Source organism: Diadema setosum, chromosome 1 (genome assembly GCF_964275005.1).
Source record: "Diadema setosum chromosome 1, eeDiaSeto1, whole genome shotgun sequence".
Taxonomy (NCBI): Eukaryota; Metazoa; Echinodermata; class Echinoidea; order Diadematoida; family Diadematidae; genus Diadema; species Diadema setosum.
The window spans coordinates 40376061-40395744 of record NC_092685.1 but is presented as its reverse complement, the minus strand read 5'-3'; positions in this window follow the sequence as shown (position 1 = coordinate 40395744).

Below are 19684 nucleotides of genomic sequence, written 5' to 3'. Positions count from 1 at the left end.
GAGAATTTTTGTTCTTCTGCAACTTTGATGTTTCAAAGTTAAAGATTAATGTTTCATGGTGGTTTTTAGAGGTATTAGAAACGTGGTCCCTCCTTAAGAACAGAGAATAAAGCATACCCAATCAAATAATCTGGAATAATAAATACATTTTGTTTCACGGGAAGTCTATGTTTAATAAACATATAGTAGAGAAAGGTTTTTTGAAGGTAACTGATATGTTAGATGAGCTAACGGCCGACCTCTGCGTTGGAAGGATTGTAAGGGTAAAGGTTTACAGTTTACTCAGTATTTCACTCTTCTTGATTGTTTCAAGAAGATGCCAAGTGAATGGAAGCTTTTTTTTTTCTTCGTCAAAACTATCACCCCTTTATTAAACCCCTGAGTATTATTCCTTTAATCTGGGTTCAGGGTAGATGGTTGGAATTACATAACGTAACAACAAAGCATTTATATAATATATATCTGCATTTGAATAACCCTGGAAAATCTAGTGTGTTTGATCGTTTTGACGTTATGTATGACATTGGATTTGAAGATGTTCAATCTCTTTTCAAATTACCAGCCAGTTTGACAATTGATACAAAATTAAGAATAACGCAATATAAGATACTGAATAATTTGATCCCCGTTAATTCGTGGCTTGTTCGAATAGGGAGAAAAGATGACTCAAGATGTTCCTTTTGTAAAAGTGAACCGGAGACAATAGAACATTTGTTTTTTGATTGTCGGAAGGTGTTAGTATTCTGGGAATCATTGTTTAAAGAGGAAAAAAGTAAAATTAATTCCTTGCAATTGTTTTCATGTCCAAAGGTGTTATAATGGTGTTATACATCCGAGGAACATTTTGTGCAATATGTAAAAAAAAATATAGTTTGATTGAAGAAGAAATAGCTAAAAGCAAAAATAAATTTGATTTGCATTGGGCAAAGTGGAGGAAAATAGAACAAATTATATCTTTATAGAAAGTCAAATGCCCTTCCCACTCTCTTCTTCATTTCCCTTGCTCTGATGGTCCTTTCTTCCTCACCGCGGTTTATACTCCTTTTTCTAATTCCCTGCTCCCTCCCCCCCCCCCTTCTCTCTCTCTCTCTCTCTCTCTCTCTCTCTCTCCTGTCATGGCATTCACTGTAGTTTATGTTTATGAAACAATTATTCTGTCCTGCATTATCACCTCAAAGATTGCAGCGTCGAATACCCCCCCCCCCCCCAATGCCGGGAGAAGGGACAGGAGACTTCGCATCTTCAGCCCAGGGCTGGGTGTATAATTATGTTATCGTAGAAAGGAAGTTACGGAGAGTGCATAAATGAGCTAGGTGAATAGTACCTTTGATTTGTTTTTTTCTTGTTTTTTTTTTTTTTTTTTTTTTTTTAAAGATTGTAGCGTGTGTTCTTGCACCTTTGGTTTGTTTTGTTTGGTCTTTGGTAATATTTAGTGTTTCCATTGAAGGCTATTATTTTTCTTTTTCTTTTTTTCCCTCGTTGTCTGTGTATACGATTCTAGAATTATTGGTGTTAACGTGTGTTAGAGACTGTAGTCCAAAAAAGGATCAGACGCCTGGTAGTTTTACTATCATTGTATGCTATCAAACTTCCGTTTTGTGATGTCAAAAATGTTTTTGTCATATGACCTGTGAAAAAGCACGATGTTTTTCGATCTGATCAATAAAATCCAGAAATACAAAAAAAAAAAAAATAAGTACAAGTTTGATTTAGACCTGAGTTGCACATTCCAATGATGAATAGCACTTCAGTGCTGTATAGGATTATGCAAATTAAGCATGAATGTCATTTACATTCAGGTCAGATAGGCCTACAGTTGCATGTTTACTGCAGTGAAAGATTTCAGCTAGTGTCATTATAGGTTATGCTTGACTGTGTTGTGATTTTCTATGTTATCAGACGAGGTAAATTTCAGGAAATGGAAGTTGCTTGCCTAATTAAGCAAGCATGTTGTGTTATATGGCATCTGACTCGTATTCTGAGCTGTGCCTGAGATCTATGAAGTTGATTTATCAGAATATCTTGGCTATAAACTCAAAGCTGATAAGTGATACCAATGATTAATTATCCAAATATGTAATGCTTTGTACTTATGATCTTTCTATATCTGTTATACCTTGAACCTACAGTTTTCACGGAATTTGAGGAACTTCAGGCATTTATGGAACTTAAGAAACTTACCACAGAAAGTATGAAAGTAATTTACGGGTTTAGCGAACACAGTTTATACAGCTCTTGATATGATGACGTCTTTACGGAAATTCTCATGGACATATTATGGATTCAAACTCCACCGAGTCGCATAAAGATTGATTACTGTAACCATGGAATTATTGTCTGATGTCAAAATACCGCAACACCCGTGGATTCAGATATTCAAATAAGACGAATAAAGAAACATAATCAAATCTCAAATTCCCGTCGAAGCCTTCGTTTTTATTCATGGTCTCTTCAGCTCGTCTGCAGTTATACTGTTAACAATTAACATCAACTCTTAATAGTCAAACATATTTCAAATTTTGTTTTGCTCCCGGGTTTTTTTTTTTCGGCATCTGATCCCTAATGAGAACATTGGATTACTCTAGACGATGATACATAAATGTGACAGGTCGGGTCAAAATCGATCAATAACGGTATATTCCCGTCATCAAAACACATGGAAATTTTGCAATAAATGAACTTTAATAGGCATATGTAATTTTGTGATCGGAAGATTGGGAACTAATAATTGATCTTTTGTTATTCTGTATCAAATGGTTGCAGAAGAATCTCGAAGTACGGCAGCTTGTTATAAAGCTGGTAAAAGTTGGTTACATTTCTTCCGAATGTTCGTTAATCCGAAAATGAAATGTTAGTTATTTTGAAGGTTTATGAATCCGAAAATGGAATAAGGTTAATAATAATAATACAGGGTACTTATAATGCGCCAGTTCCACATAGTTAACGTGCTCAAGGCGCAGTAGAAGAAGTAAGTTATGAAATACAAAAATCCTTACACAAACATGCACATGAAAATGAATGACACAATAATGATAATGAAAAAATATACATCATGATATACAATTCTACTGGAAAATGGTCATGAACAAATGAGTCTTGAGGGCAACTTTAAAGGAGTCAACATTCGAAATGTGACGGATAGCTTGAGGCAACTGATTCCACAGGTAAGGTCCAGCATGTGCAAACGACCGATCCCCCCATGATTTCTTCGTTTTTGGAACAACAAGCAATCTACAATCGGATGACCTTAAAGGGATCGTATAGTTTTGGTAGAGACCTAATTTCAGGTTTCTAACATTTTTTGGTGAGATAATGAGAAATCTCTTATGAAATATGAAAGAGCATGTAATTCTATGAGGAATTCAGCATTTATTTGATGAAAATTGGTTTTGAAATGGCTGAGATATCCAAAAAGAGCGATTCTAATAAAGTGTGGGACCCACACTTTATCACGATCGCTTTGTTTTACTTTGTTTTTGGATGTTTCAGTCATTCCGAACCCGATTTTCATCAAATAAACTTTGAATTCCTCTTGAAATGGTATGCTCTGTACTATATCATAAAAGTTTTCTCGGTATCTCGCAAAAATTTAAAAGCCCAATTCTCATCTCCACCAATACTGTACTATCCCTTTAAACATCTGGAAGGATTATAAAATGTCAGTAAATTAACATTGTACTCTGGGGCAGATCCATGTATGCAATGAAAAACAAATATATAGTAATAGTTTAAATACAATGCGAGATTCAACAGGTAACCAATGCAATGAGGACAAAACAGGGGTAATGTGAGTATTTCTCCTGGTAAGGGTAACAACGCGGGCTGCTGAATTTTGCAATTTTTGTAACCGTGAAAGTTGAGATTGTGGTAGCTGAAATAGGAGTGCATTACCAAAGTCAAGTCGTGATGATATAAGAGCACGAACTATTTTTTCTGTGGCTGAACGAGTTAAATACTTGCGAATAATGCCCAAATTGCGTAACTGATATCTCACGGATTTACAGACAGCAGAGATCTGAACAGACATGGACATAGTAGAATCAAATAATACTCCAAGATTACTACATGATTTAGATGGAGCAATAACCACATCATTGTCAACCGTCAAAGAAGGAAGACTAACCTTGTCAAGTAGAACCTTGGAACCAATAAATAACAACTCTGACTTTTCCTGATTTAACTTCAATGAATGCGAGCTCATCCACTTTTTGATATCATGGATGCAAGCCTCAAGTTTCTGAATGATGTCAACGACATTTGTTTGGGTAGGTAGAAATGATGTATATATCTGGATATCATCAGCATAACAATGATAGTTAAAAGAGTGACAATGTAAAATCTCTTTCAAACCAGTCAGATAAATCGATAAAAGCGTTGGGCCCCCGACAGATCCCTGTGGGACACCACAGTCTAATGGAGCAGGATCAGATTTTGCATTATTAACACAAACAACCTGAAACCTTTCAGATAGGTATGACTTGAACCACTCAAGAGCTTTACCATCAACACCTAATGACTTCAAAGTATTCACCAGAATCGTATGATTAACAGTATCAAATGCTGATGATAAATCAAGCAGTAAGAGAACAGTAATCTTTCCATCATCCATATCTCTCAAAATATCATTGGATAAGTTAACTAGTAAGGTCTCAACACTATGATGCGGCCGATATGCTGACTGACGGTTATCTAAGAGATTATTCTCCAGCAGAGAGTCTGATAATCGTGAAAAGACAACACGCTCAAGGATCTTGGACAAAAATGGAAGGTTCGATACAGGCCGGTAATGCTGCAGAGCCTCAGGATCAAGGGATGGCTTCTTTAACAAAGGGTGAATGTAAGCCAACTTCAATGAGACTGGGACTGATGCCTGCTGAAGACTCAAATTAACAATGCTGGCTATTATAGGTGCAAAAACTGTAGCACACTCTTTCACTAAGATGGTAGGAATCGGATCTAACTTGCAGGACTTTGCTGATGTGTTGCGCAGAAGTTTCTCAATCTCAGCTGGAGTGGTAGATTCAAATGATAACAAAGATGCACTTGTTTGCAAGGGTGGTTGAGGGGTGACATCTGCATGAAATTTGCTATATATGTTACTAATCTTTGACTTGAAGAACTGGATGAAGAGCTGTGCCAAGGATTGAGCATTCACATAAGCTGGAAGGGGTGATGACTTCTTACGATTCAGGAGACGATTAGCCAAACTAAATAGACGCTTCGAATCCGATCCGCAGTCTTCAATGAGACTAACATAGTAGTTACGCTTGGCCTTGCGAACAAGAGAATGAACAATCTGTCTCTGATGGGAGTACAGCTGCCGATCTATCTCCAGTTTGCCTTTGGTACGCCATTTCCGTTCAGCTTTTCGACAGCTACGCTTAGCAAGGATGATCTCATGAGTATACCATGGACTTGTGGACTGATCCCTCCTGATGCACATCTTAGCAGGTGCGACAGTGTCGAGAATGGTGCCTAGATGCGAGTTATAATTGTCAACAGCACTGCACACATCCAAGTCAGATGAAGACAACTTAAAGGCATTGCAAACATCAGCAGCAAATGCAATCCTATCTATCGATCTGATGTTTCGTACAACCTTGTATCTCCTAGTCTGGCGAGGTTTATCAAGATGGAGGTTGCAAGTAATGGCAGAATGATCAGATATGCCAGGTATGACTTGAACATTGGAATGAAATTCACACTCGGACGAGCGAAACAGTAATACATCGAGAATATGTCCCTTCTCATGGGTATGGACATCTATAACCTGGATGAGACCATGGCTAGAGAGCAATTCATTGAATTTCTTAGCGTTGGAAGAAGCCAAATTGTCCAGATGAACATTCAAGTCACCACATATCAAAAGAGATTATCTGAAAAGTTCATGATTATCTGGAAAGTGCAGAATCCGAAAAAAAAAAAATTATAAGGTTCGTAATTCCGAAACTTCGTTAATACGAACATTGTTTTTTCGTTTTCGGATTATCCAGCCTTATTTCATTATCGGATTAGCGAACCTTCGGAATAAGGAACCTTGTTACATTTGTGTATTAACGAGCCTTTTTAATAACGTCACAAATATTCGGATTAGTAACGAATCCTGTTTCATTTCCTGATCAACGAACATCTAGGTAAATCGATCTGGAATGAAACAGAAAAACGGATAAATTACGGTTTTAGAGCAAACTAGATACAGTTTAGTCTGGAAGATATTATTTATGGTTTTAAAGAAAAGAGAAACGACGCTTTAAACTTTGTTGTGATTCTGATTAAGCAAAAATTATTTGACAAAAGTTAAAAAATAACTTTCCTTGGTTTAAGTTCATGAAGAAAGATTTATGAATATTATGCAGATGAGAGATATATTCATTCTGTGTCGGGTACTCTTAAGTTCAATTTAAAGTCACTCCAACATTATTTTGTTTGTGTTAATGATAAAGAGAGAAATGCAAGAAAAGACGAAATTAAGGTTGAAGATTATGAGTTGTACTATGTTCACATTGAGACAATAAAATACTTCATGGAGGGCTAAAAAGTTTGGAAAAAAAAATTAGGTATAACAAATTCGTGTGTTTCGGAATGACGAGCCTTCATGAGAGATGTTAACGGTGACAATGGGAAGTCCTGCCCGATACCACAGCAGGTGTCTGAAGGTGGAGGTGGTTTGGAGTTTATTGTACAGCGCCAACCGATTGGCATGCTGTCTTTTGAAGAGAAACAATGCCTTGTACATTTACACAAGATTATAGCAAGATTATGGCAGAATTACATGTTATTACCAATTACAAAGAATGTCTGGAGGTGGGGTTGGGTTGGTGTGTGCGCCTGACAGCTGCCACACTCCCTTTTCTCTCTTCCACTTATCTGCTATATTTGCCTTGACAAACATTTACTCCAACATAAATTGTTTGCCAGTTTGTAATTGTTATCATCTTGTGCATTACCTGGACCATTTTTAGGGGAATTTTTGATCTGCAAACCACACATTTCGAGCATCAACTTTTCCATGATCTGCAGTGAATTTTGAGAAGGAAGCCATACTTCTACTGCAGCCAGTTCCTTTGCTCTATTGATGTTCACTCGAGCATGATCATGACCAGTGAACCTGGACTAGCACACAACTAATCTGGAGGATTACTGACTTGGCATTTATATGCCGTTGATTTGGAGTGGGAATGCTTAGAAATGAAGATTCATTGTTGGCTTAGAGAGTGTGTCTCAGCAGGTTTTCCGGTGAGTGTCTCGCACGTGGAGTGGATTCGTATTACATCCAGTTACAGCTGGTAGGTTAGTCTTTGCTCAAGACTCATCACAGCAAAGACTTTACATACATAATATCAACACAATTACAACAATTGTCATCCTTCTTGTATGCTGTCATCAACAGGACTCATCTGAATAGGTCTATTCATGATCATAATAGACCTTCCAAGAACTGCAGCAGAGATTGCACTGGTGGGAGGATGGTGTACTATCCAAGTAGTACATGCACTTTCCGTATCGAGCTATATAGTGCAACATGGCGACATCCATCCAAACCCTGGCCCTGCACTGAAAGAAAATGCAGATGTAAGGCGACAGACAAATACCCCTCTTGGGTTTGAATTTGTAGACTAGTTCCCCAATTCTGTTACTTGCAAGACTGAAGCTTCTGCCAGCAGGTTCTTGACCCCCAACAGTTATTGCCCTTTTTTTTACATGTAACACCTCAAAACAAGACCTTTTGACTTAAACAGGCAGCTCGGATGGACTGGCTGAAGTGATCATAACATTAACCAGAAACAGCCACCGTCGGATGCAAGCGGCAATGTTAAAAGCCCAAAGTGTTGATATTTAGATAAATTTATAAATAAACGCCAGGAGGGAACTTCTGCCAAATGCTTGTTTTATGTTTGAGTGGTGATGGCATCGAATGTCTCCTAACCTGCCACACATCTGTCTTGACCATTATCCCAATGGAGCCCTCTAATGACTTATGGTTTAAATGTCCAAAACAACTTGGTTAATTCCTGGAACATTTCTTGTATTAATCTGTCATCCCTTGTACGCGGATCACGATACTTAGGACCAATGAGATGAGTTTATCCAAGATGACAATCATTTCAAGCTAATCTCAGGACCTCCCCAAAAAGTAATCGGTATGGGATGGAAATATAAAGAGTAAGATTAAGATGAGAAGTGATGTGGGCTTGAAGTGAATTGTTTTAGTTTGTGTGTTAATGAATGTGTAATGACCTATATATCCCCAGCCTTTACCCCCAACCCTGAGAACAGTCCCAAAGCAGCCCCTGAGAATAGTCCCAGAGCAGCCCCGGCAGAAGTCCCAGCCCCAACTCCAACCCCATCTCTGCTCCCGTATTCCAGTTCCCGTTCATCTCCATTATTCATCTGTAACGTACTAATTTTTCCGAAGCTGCGTCTTTTTAAAATATATTCCAAGTTTCGACTGGAAATAGGACTTTTAATTGTCAACGTCAGTAAATTAATTCGAAATATTGCAACTCATATCAAAGGACACACACTGGATTTGATAATAACTCGAGCTTCAGATGACATCATCTCCCCGATCTCACACACTAGTTACTTGCCCTCGGATCATGCAGCAGTTTTCTGTAACCTCTCAGTCAGCAAACCTGATCCTGTGAGGACAAAGATCAGGTTAAGGAAGGTAAAGGGTATCAATCCTGACACTTTGAAGCTGGATATCATTAGCTCCAATTTATACACATGTTACACAGAACTTGACTGCAATGACCTGATTGAGCAGTATATGAGTCAACGCTGCGATGTTTACTTGATTATCATGCTCCTCATACCATCAGAACAATTACTACCAGACCTTGCTCACCTTGGTTCACTGATGACTGCCGGGATGCAAAAAGAAAACTTCAAAGGCTTGAGAGACGTTGGCGGAAATCCATGATGGAAATTGATCACCAGATATTTCTAACGGAGGCATCATCCTCTAATGCAAAGAAGAGTTTTTTTGTTTTTTTTCCTCGATGGAATTAGAAGGCTGTCGTCCAAGAGACTTCTTTCGCGGAGTCAGTAATATGTGGGAGAGATCCGATAAAGCACTGCCAAATGATAATGTTGATAGCCCTTCTCTGGCAGACCGGTTGTGTATCTTCTTTGCTGACAAAAAGAATAGCATTGTTTCATCCCTTGATCCTTCATCTTGTCCTGAAGTTGGTGATGTTATGTTTCATACAACTAACCTGATGTTTGATGAATTTCAAGCTGTATCTCCGCTGCATGTGAAAACAGTTGTGTCCCGTTCAAAATCTACCACGTGTGAATTGGATCCAATCCCAACAGACTTGCTTTAAGAGGTGCATTGATGAGCTAGCTGCTATAATCATAAGGATAGTTAATTCGGTTCTGGTAAGTAGCCGTTTCCTAGCTGATTCATTAAAGAAGGCTCATATCTCACCTATTATCAAGGGAGCTGGGTTGGATCCAGAGGATTTCAAAAATTACAGGCCGATTACGCATCTAAAATTCCTTGTCAAGACGATTCAAAGAATCGTGGTCCATTAATTGAATGATTATCTTGAGAACAACAACCTGTATGTTCTGACTCAATCCGCCTATAGACAGTACCATAGTTGTGAAACTGCATTGAGTTGTCAATTATATCTTTCAGTGCCTCGATAAAGGTGAAGAGGCAATCTTACTCCTACGTGATTATAGGGCAGCATTTGACACGATTGTACATGAAACGTTGTTATCTCGTTTGCATGATAGATATGGTATTGGTGATATGGCGCTTGAACTCATAACGTCATATTTTGAGAACAGGACACATAGAGTGGCTAGTTTAGTGACGACTGTAAATCGGATGTTACGTTCCCCTCTGTTGGGGTTCCGCAATGATAATTTTTTGGCCCAATTCCTTTCAGCCTCTATGTTGCCCCACTGTATGACATTATTTGTGCGCACGAGCATCATAATTCATAATTAATATACATTATAATATCTATACACTAATATTTACTTATGAGTAAATTTAGTGTATACACTCTTATTTCTGCGGCGTCAAAAATAACTCGGAAAGTGTGAAATGTGACTCAGAAATGGCGCCAGCTGGGAGTCAACTCCTTCCGAGTGAAAGCTACTCCGACCACCGAGTCACTTTCCGAGTCATTTCTGTGGCGTCAAATTAACTCGGAAATTGTCACATTTGACTCGGAAATGGGGTCAGTAGGTGCAATCTATTCCAGCAAAATGACACGGATTTCCTAATCAAAAGATCACAATTTCACTCTGATACGGTGTCATTTCTGGCATTATAAGTAACCCATTTTGGTGTAGTAATGACTCGGATTTGGTGTGCACTTTTCTAGAGGAATGCGGAATGGAGGAATACATAGGAGTTTTCATCGGTGAGTACCCACCTCATTCACAACACTCATATAAATAATTGCCTGAAACATGGTCTAAACAGTCAGTTTTATTTAGGGCAAAATGAACTTCCGACACGGACACATTGACTGGTAATGGCGTAGCCGAAGGCGGCCGTAGGGTAGCTCGAATTAGCAATCAAGATCGTATGTGTATTTTATGCATGTACAGTGGAGGTGTAGCTATAGGTAGGTTCACATCTATTGTAGATTGGTTCTAACGTATAGCATATAGCCCAGGGCTACGTACAAAAGGTACGAGCTACCGTACGGCCGCACATCGTCACATAATGTACCCCCGTATCTTATAATCATAGTCCTTGGCACTAATTTTTCCATTATGTTTAATTTCCTAGAAATTTACTTTTAAATGCTCTATAAACGCGACTTATGTACTCTGTTTTACAAAAAGTCCCTACCGTGGTACCCCCGCTTCGCTCCCTTGCCGAGGATTTCACACCGTCACACAATGTGCCCCGTCGAGATTTCCCCCCCCCCCCTCCCCCCAAACCAAAAGTGTTCCGGCGCCGCGCTTGGTGGTAATCAGTCTGAAGCAATTTTGCAGAGTATTGGAAAGGTGTACCTGAAAATCCCAACGTCAAAAGCACCATCCATGCTGAAAAAATGTAAACATCATGTTAAGGATGGCAATGGGAAGGGAAGCTTCGCTCTATTATACCACAAAGAATGTCTGAAGGTGGAATTGGGTTGAAGTGTAGGAGTATTGAAAAGATGATCCTGAAAATCTATTTCCTGATACTCTTTTTTTTTTTAAACTAAGGAAAAGCAAAGAAAAGAAAAAAAAAGGAAACTCTGGCTCCAATAGAGATGTTAAGGGTGGCAATGGGAAGGCAAGATTCCGCTATATATAAACAAAGAAGAATGTCTAAAGGTGAATGAATGTGGAGGTGGGTTGGAGTGCAATGCACAGCATCAATAGATTGGTATGCTGTCTTTTGAAGAGAAGCAGTGCTTTGTACGAGGGTTATCGTTATTGTTATTATTATTATTATTATTATTATTATTATTATTATTATTATTACGAGAGTATTGGAAAGGTGTACCTGAAAATCCCAACGTTATAAAAGCACCATCCATGCTGAAAAATGTAAACATCATGTTAAGGATGGCAATGGGAAGGGAAGCTTCGCTCTATTATACCACAAAGAATGTCTGAAGGTGGAATTGGGTTGAAGTGTAGGAGTATTGAAAAGATGATCCTGAAAATCTATTTCCTGATACTCTTTTTTTTTTTTAAACTAAGGAAAAGCAAAGAAAAGAAAAAAAAGGAAACTCTGGCTCCAATAGAGATGTTAAGGGTGGCAATGGGAAGGCAAGATTCCGCTATATATAAACAAAGAAGAATGTCTAAAGGTGAATGAATGTGGAGGTGGGTTGGAGTGCAATGCACAGCATCAATAGATTGGTATGCTGTCTTTTGAAGAGAAGCAGTGCTTTGTACGAGGGTTATCGTTATTGTTATTATTATTATTATTATTATTATTATTATTACGAGAGTATTGGAAAGGTGTACCTGAAAATCCCAACGTTATAAAAGCACCATCCATGCTGAAAAATGTAAACATCATGTTAAGGATGGCAATGGGAAGGGAAGCTTCGCTCTATTATACCACAAAGAATGTCTGAAGGTGGAATTGGGTTGGAGTGTAGGAGTATTGAAAAGATGATCCTGAAAATCCCAAGGTTAAAACCATCATCCATACTGGAAAATGTAAACAGCACATGAGACTGGTTCTATATTTCCTGATACTCTTTTTTTTAAACTAAGGAAAAGCAAAGAAAAAAAAAGGAAACTCTGGCTCCTATAGAGATGTTAAGGGTGGCAATGGGAAGGCAAGATTCCGCTATATATAAACAAAGAAGAATTTCTAAAGGTGAATGAATGTGGAGGTGGGTTGGGGTGCAATGCACAGCATCAATAGATTGGTATGCTGTCTTTTGAAGAGAAGCAGTGCTTTGTACGAGGGCTGGGAAATAAGCATGAGAAAATATCAATCAAAGGAATTCTTTTCAACATGATTGTATAATGTTGAAAGGTGCTGGCAATTCACTTGTAGGCAAAAGGTATACATGATAATCTCAACGTTAGAAACATCGTGATGGGAAATATAAACACTATTTGCTAATGCTTCTATGTTTCCTTCTAAACTTATTTGTAAGTGAAGAAAAGAAAAAAAAAACAAAAGAAATAGGCCAGGCAAATATGAAATGACCCACAGCTAATTGCAACAGAAATGATTTAGCTTGCATTTGACCAGGAAGAACTAATAAAATAACATATTCAAAGTTCCCTGAAATTTGAGTAGTGGATCAGTGCCTAATTTGCATAAATCAAAAATGGCCGCCATGCAAACTACTTATGACTACATCTCTGCACATAAAGCCCACAGAAAGTAAATTTTGGTATCTAAACCTATGTTTTTAAGGTAAGGAATACAATTCTGTTATCAGTAGTAATATTCCAGCATCCCTTTATACATTTTCTGCGTACATTTGCAAATAATAAGAGCAAAAGGCTGCCATGTTGCTGCATAAGCCCATATCTCCTTACATCTCTAAATGGTATCAATAGTGTCTGTGGTCTTACTTCTGAGAATCATTGATGTATTATATGTAACACTCAAAAACGTCATTGAAAATTCGGAATAAATTCATACATAATTATTCAAATTACTACCCCATAAACTCAAGAATACTTTCAGATATACACTAATACAATCTACAGAACATTAAATGTAATGTCTACATCCACAAAGTCAAGGGCAAATGTTGTCATAATGCCTTTTATAACTTTAACAATTATCCTTACACCTAGTTTCATAAATTTGCATGGATTAAAAGTACTGCACTATACACATTTTCTTCGGATAAAACCTGTGAACATTAAACAACTGTAAGTGATATCGAATAGAACGGATTTTCCACTTAACGTTAGCCTCCACTAAAGATAGCTTTTAGAGTGTGCTCATATAGGTACACAAAAATTGAAGTCTCAAATCAAGTGATAGGAATTGTTTGAAATATCTCATGATTGCATATTGAATTTTTAATTTAATGCATACCAGTATCTACGTTGCAATACTTTCTTTTCTTGTTCTTTTTTTTCCAAAGGTTGGACACGTCTTCAAGAAAATGTTTATCAATCACCTATACATTACAGAAGTTACATGGGTTTGCATGTTGTATAAATGTTGTTCTTGTCACATTTTGGTGTCTTGTCACTCAGTGACTTGTTGAGAAAACAAAAAGACCCAGGGGTCTAGCGCTCAACCCGGGCACTCAACCGAATATCTAAAATTCACCTTCGCCACATTCTGGCAGAATATTTTTTAGGGAGTACATACAAAAATTGGAAGACTTCGGGACCCGCCAGGGCCATGTTTAGAAGCCTTTGGGGACCTCCAGGACCCAGGAAGACACGATGTCCATAATTATGTTTATTCTATGACACTGGTGATAACACCTACCGAGTTTGTAGAAAATCTGACCATGTGCTTTCAAAAAGAAGATACAAAATCAAAAGTGGTTCCAAGTAATTTGGTCTCTCCCCCAAGGGGCCGGGCCACGCCTAGATCTGTTTTTTTTTTTTTTTTTTTTTTTTCATGGGGGGGGGGGGGGCGGGGGGGGGGGGGGGCGGGGGGGGGGCGGGGGGAGGGGAGGGTGGATAATACAAATTTTCAGTAAATATGATGTTCTATATACCACCTGCCATGTTTGGTAACAAATTCATTTACCACACTTTTGGTAAAGATGATGTATGTATGCATAAGTTAAGACACCAACATTTACTTTCTACGGGTTTTATGTCCCGAGACATAGGCATAAGTAGTTTGCATGGCGGCCACTTTTAATTTATGCAAATTAGGCACTGATCCACCACTCGAATCTTAGAGAACTTTTAAGAAGGTTAAATGCAAGTGGAATTGTTTCAGTTGCAATAAGGTGTGGGTTAATCCGATTTTTTTTTTGACTGGACTGAACAGAAGTCTTGCTTCATGAAAGATGTTATGTTTAACAATGGGAAGGGAAGATTTCGCTCTATATCACAACGGATGTCTCAAGGTGGAGTTGGTTTGGAGTGTATTGTATAGCGCCAGCGAATTGGCATGCTGTCTTTTGAAGAGAAACAATGCTTTGTATATTTACACAAGATTATAGTGGAAAGACTGATTCCACATGAGGGGGTGATAATCAGCTGTTTTGCTTCTTCTTCTTTTTTTTTGCGCTCTGAAAATTCACAATTAGGATGCCATACTGGTGGTTTTCTTGTTGGCTTTTGTGGTAGTCTTGACTTGCCAGTTTGGTAATGACGTCGCAATGGGCAGGCCAAGGCTATCCGCGGTTTTCGATGAGCTATCAAGTGAAGAGAAGTTTGCGAGTGAATTTGAAATGTCTAGGGTGTGATAGTTGAAAAGGCTAGATGAGAACAATTGAAAGCCTACTTATCTTACCATTCTGTATAATGTCAGACAGAGGGAATGTTGTTTGAGTGTCATAAAATTTCAGTATGTAACAGATGTTATTTCTTTCATATTTGTATTTCTTTCTTTCTTTCTTTTTAAACATAGATTTTCAAGGCATGAATCTTGTTGAGGGTGATGCAGACAGGTTGAATGCAAGACGTGATGGTTTTGACTGCTATGAATACATATATATATATATATATATATATATATATATTAGCCCGCAATAACGTGAGGCTCTGACATGTGCCTGCAGCACTGTGATGACAGTCATGCGGCCGTTCCACGGTAAAAGGGTCTATCTTGAGAAATGTTACTTCGGAGAAAAATGGGTTTAAAGTTTGGTGTATTTTTCATATTTCATTTTTTATATTTTCATAATACATATCACTCACAAACCATTCTTTTTACAAACACAAGAGGCAGACATACAAATACACCAAACTTTAAACCCGTTTTTCTCCGAAGTAACATTTCTCAAGATAGACCCTTTTACCGTGGAACGGCCGCATGAATGTAAATTTCATGGTGATTTTGTAATAGATCCTTATGACAGAAGCTCCAAGACAACGAAAATTCCTAAATTGGATTTCAAATATTGTGTCCATAGGCATTTATTTGAAGTCGATTGTTGTATGGTATAGTTCAAACACATGATAATGGATTTCAAATACCATGTATATGCAACAAATAACGTGTATAATGTTACATATAGTATATAACAACATGTTGACTGTTTTTGGATTTAGTTTCTATTTTGTGTTCACATTATCAATTTCAGCGTAATCTGATATCCTTTCATTACTATTGCTTGGATTTTTACATTCTATTTTTGTCCCGTTCATGGTAAGATTAAGCGCTTAAATAAACCCTAATACTTCAGAGCCCCATTTCTCAGTACACTTTTCCAGAGTGTGTGCTTCTTTCCAATATTCAAATAGGTTAGGAGAATCCATTTCAATTGAGTTATACATCATTTCAAGGCTTGTAGAGTCTGCTCTTTCAGAATCTACTCTTTAACTAAAAATCTATGTTTGGTACCATGGTGACCTTTTGTTGGTTTTGAGATGCAGGGTCACAATCACTGCAATGTTATATGTGAAACTGCAATCAGACTCTTGCACGATAGAGAAACTTGTTCATGCTCACATTTATTATAATGTCTCGTCTTGATTTCTGCAACGGCATTTTGTATGGTTTACCGAACAATGAAATCCGTAGGTTGCAGAGAATACAAAACTCTAACGCTAGATCGGTTACTCGTGTTCGACTCTTTGAACATTTCAGTCCAATCTTAAGACAACTGCAGTGGATGCCAGTAAAGCAACGGATTGAGTTTAAGATCTCGATCATGGTATTTATATGCTTGCAAAAACTAGGCCCTACTTATTTACAACAGCTGATAACAAAATATCGTCCAGCAAGAAATCTTTGCTCTCAGTCCAAACTTCTGTTGTACACCCCCACAATGTCAACACAGTTCTACGGTGCAAGATCTTTTCAACTGGCAGCAGCGTAGTTATGAAACAAATTACCCACGTATCTCAAGTAAACAGATACAGTAGATGATTTTAAACGTTTGTTGAAACTTTTTAAGATGTCCGTGTACAAGGCTTAACACTGTACAATGTATGTCGCAGCTCTGTCACTTTTCGTCTTGTTTTGTCCTCTCTCTCTCTCTCTCTCTCTCTCATGTCTATTTTCCCGATTTCTATTAGTGTCTTCCTTCAATGTGCATAGAGACATGAATCTATTTTTTTGTGTGATATGCGGTATACAAATATGGTTGTTAATTATTATCGTTATTGTTATTATTATTATTATTACTATTATTATTATTATTATTATTATTATTATTATTATTACAAGAGTATTGGAAAGGTGTACCTGAAAATCCCAACGTTATAAAAGCACCATCCATGCTGAAAAATGTAAACATCATGTTAAGGATGGCAATGGGAAGGGAAGCTTCGCTCTATTATACCACAAAGAATGTCTGAAGGTGGAATTGGGTTGGAGTGTAGGAGTATTGAAAAGATGATCCTGAAAATCCCAAGGTTAAAACCATCATCCATACTGGAAAATGTAAACAGCACATGAGACTGGTTCTATATTTCCTGATACTCTTTTTTTTTAAACTAAGGAAAAGCAAAGAAAAAAAAAGGAAACTCTGGCTCCTATAGAGATGTTAAGGGTGGCAATGGGAAGACAAGATTCCGCTATATATAAACAAAGAAGAATTTCTAAAGGTGAATGAATGTGGAGGTGGGTTGGGGTGCAATGCACAGCATCAATAGATTGGTATGCTGTCTTTTGAAGAGAAGCAGTGCTTTGTACGAGGGCTGGGAAATAAGCATGAGAAAATATCAATCAAAGGAATTCTTTTCAACATGATTGTATAATGTTGAAAGGTGCTGGCAATTCACTTGTAGGCAAAAGGTATACATGATAATCTCAACGTTAGAAACATCGTGATGGGAAATATAAACACTATTTGCTAATGCTTCTATGTTTCCTTCTAAACTTATTTGTAAGTGAAGAAAAGAAAAGAAAAAAAAAACCCAAAAGAAATAGGCCAGGCAAATATGAAATGACCCACAGCTAATTGCAACAGAAATGATTTAGCTTGCATTTGACCAGGAAGAACTAATAAAATAACATATTCAAAGTTCCCTGAAATTTGAGTAGTGGATCAGTGCCTAATTTGCATAAATCAAAAATGGCCGCCATGCAAACTACTTATGACTACATCTCTGCACATAAAGCCCACAGAAAGTAATCTAAACCTATGTTTTTAAGGTAAGGAATACAATTCTGTTATCAGTAGTAATATTCCAGCATCCCTTTATACATTTTCTGCGTACATTTGCAAATGATAAGATGCAAAAGGCTGCCATGTTGCTGTATAAGCCCATATCTCCTTACATCTCTAAATGGTATCAATAGTGTCTGTGGTCTTACTTCTGAGAATCATTGATGTATTATATGTAACACTCAAAAACGTCATTGAAAATTCGGAATAAATTCATACATAATTATTCAAATTACTACCCCATAAACTCAAGAATACTTTCAGATATACACTAATACAACCTACAGAACATTAAATGTAATGTCTACATCCACAAAGTCAAGGGCAAATGTTGTCATAATGCCTTTTATAACTTTAACAATTATCCTTACACCTAGTTTCATAAATTTGCATTGATTAAAAGTACTGCACTATACACATTTTCTTCGGATAAAACCTGTGAACATTAAACAACTGTAAGTGATATCGAATAGAACGGATTTTCCACTTAACGTTAGCCTCCACTAAAGATAGCTTTCAGAGTGTGCTCATATAGGTACACAAAAATTGAAGTCTCAAATCAAGTGATAGGAATTGTTTGAAATATCGCATGATTGCATATTGAATTTTTAATTTAATGCATACCAGTATCTACGTTGCAATACTTTCTTTTCTTGTTCTACTTTTTTTTCCAAAGGTTGGACACGTCTTCAAGAAAATGTTTATCAATCACCTATACATTACAAAAGTTACATGGGTTTGCATGTTGTATAAATTCCATTCCCAACTCTCGATGGAGACGGACGTACAGCTGTAGTTCTCCCGGTTTGTCGGCCGCCGCCCTATTTTCCAGCCTTTTCCTCTCACAAGATTCGTAACTATACAATTCGTCGTGCTCCTAATTTATTGCAAATTGCACCATTATTTCTGGGAAGCCCTTACTCTACCCTCGTGGAGCTGTATTTCGGGCAACTTGAACTCTGCTTGGTCGACACAAAACTGTGTGATTATGGCTTCCCGCAAAACTCGGCAAACCACGAAAGAACTGAGCGCCACCGCAAATATGGCCCACTCTGCTCGGCCCGAGTCCTCGAGTGACACCGAGTCCGCTGACCTCACACTGGCTGACATCCAGCGCAGCATTAAACTTTCCTCTGATAACGTCTGTGCAAAGCTCGATTCGTTGTCCAGTGAAGTGGCCTCTATCAACAAAAAGATCTCCGACCTTGAGGATTCTGTCACAATGAACTCAGATAAGATTACGGAGCTGGAGCAGAGGAAAATCCCAGAAATGGAAAAAAAGATGGCGGAGGAAATCAACAGGCTACAGGAAAAGCTGACACTCATGGAGATCCACGGTAGACGTACAAATCTTCTCTTCTATGGTGTTGCTGAAACCCAGGATGAGCACGTTGACGACGTCCTTCGGGATACCTTCTCCTATCTTGGGATTGGGGACGCTGACAACATTGCCCTGGTTAATGCCCACCGCCTCCCACGCCGTGACAACGCTGCGAACCAGGCCAGCGGAGGTCCGTCCCATGACTCAGCTCCACGCGCTATCATTGCCAAGTTTGTGTACATGAGAGATCGCAACAAAATCCTGACCGCATTCGAAGACCGTCAACGCCAGCGACGACCACAAGGATCTCACGCCGCCACCGCGGACCAGAACCCGCGTAGGATCACAGTCCGCACAGACCTCCCCCCAGCTTTGAAAGCCAGAAGGAGCGTCCTGGCTAAAGCTGCCTACAACCTGCGCAAAGAGAAGCACGTCTCTACGAAAATCTCAGTTGTCGGCTGTAATGTGCTGCTACACTGGAAGGAAAAGGGTACCTCCAGATGGAACCTGTATGAGGATTAACCTTTTGCTCATGTGAATCTTTTCTCTTGTGATCTAATTTACCTAAAATACTTTAATAGATACCTTTCGGTTAGCGAAGATCTCGATTTGTGCTATAGCATCCTTACTTTGTAACCCCTTATCCATTTACTGTAAGTAA